Raw genomic sequence first — 1,019 nt, forward strand, 5'->3', positions numbered from 1 at the left:
TTTATATAGGGTCTACCTTCAAAATTTTTTTATATCTTTAAGTACTTGCGAGATATAAAAAAATGGTGACAATAAATTACGCGCGAAAAAGTACCAAGTTTCATATCTCAAGAACCATTGAAAATAAAAAAATATTTTCAACGTACGGTACATCTTAAATTATGAAAAAAGCTCAGCGCATCAAGTTTCATGTTTCTATGACTTCATTAACCTGAGTTATCGCTAGTTTCTTAAAATAATTTTTTAATCATATTTCTTATCATATCTTCATTTTTAAAAGTCCTATAAAGATGTGAATAGGCTTAATAAATTTCTCGTAAAAAATTGATCTAGAAAAAAGTATTTATTTTCAAAATTTACGATATTATCATAGAAATCGAAATTTACAAAAAAATATTCCCCAATTTTGCCCCTCAACTTTGAATCCTTATAACTCCTGAAATTTTAATTTTCAAATATTGTTGATTATATTCAAAATTCATCCCACTTTAAGGGCTATCGAATGAATATAGTAGCATATTCAATTTCCAAAAAAAGTTGTTTTTCTTTGTTCACATTTTTAGAGGTAAAGTCGAAAATCTAGAAAATTTTCAGCCAATTTTCATATCTCTGAAAATAATAAATTTATAGCTATGAAATTAACTTAACTAGACCAAATTTTGAATAGAAATCGAATAAAACTAGTTCTACTTTCATAGGATAAGTATTTGCTGAGATACTGAAAAGTCAGAAACAATGAATATTTTAGAAAAATTTCCGCCCTTGGTCATATCTCGCTTCAAAACCAAGATAAATGAAATCAGATTTCTACAATCGTTTTCTAATGAGTTTTCAAGTGGGGTCTACCTTCAAAATTTTTTTAAACCTTAAACCACTTTCGAGATATAAAAAAATGGTGACAATGGATTACGCGCGAAAAAATACCAAGCATAGTATTTCAAGAACAGTTGAAAATTTAAAAATCTTTTCAACGTAGGGTATACCTTAAATTATGAAAGAAGCCCAGCGCATCTGGTTTT

The sequence above is a fragment of the Strongyloides ratti genome, assembly GCF_001040885.1.
Source record: "Strongyloides ratti genome assembly S_ratti_ED321, chromosome : 1".
NCBI lineage: Eukaryota > Metazoa > Nematoda > Chromadorea > Rhabditida > Strongyloididae > Strongyloides > Strongyloides ratti.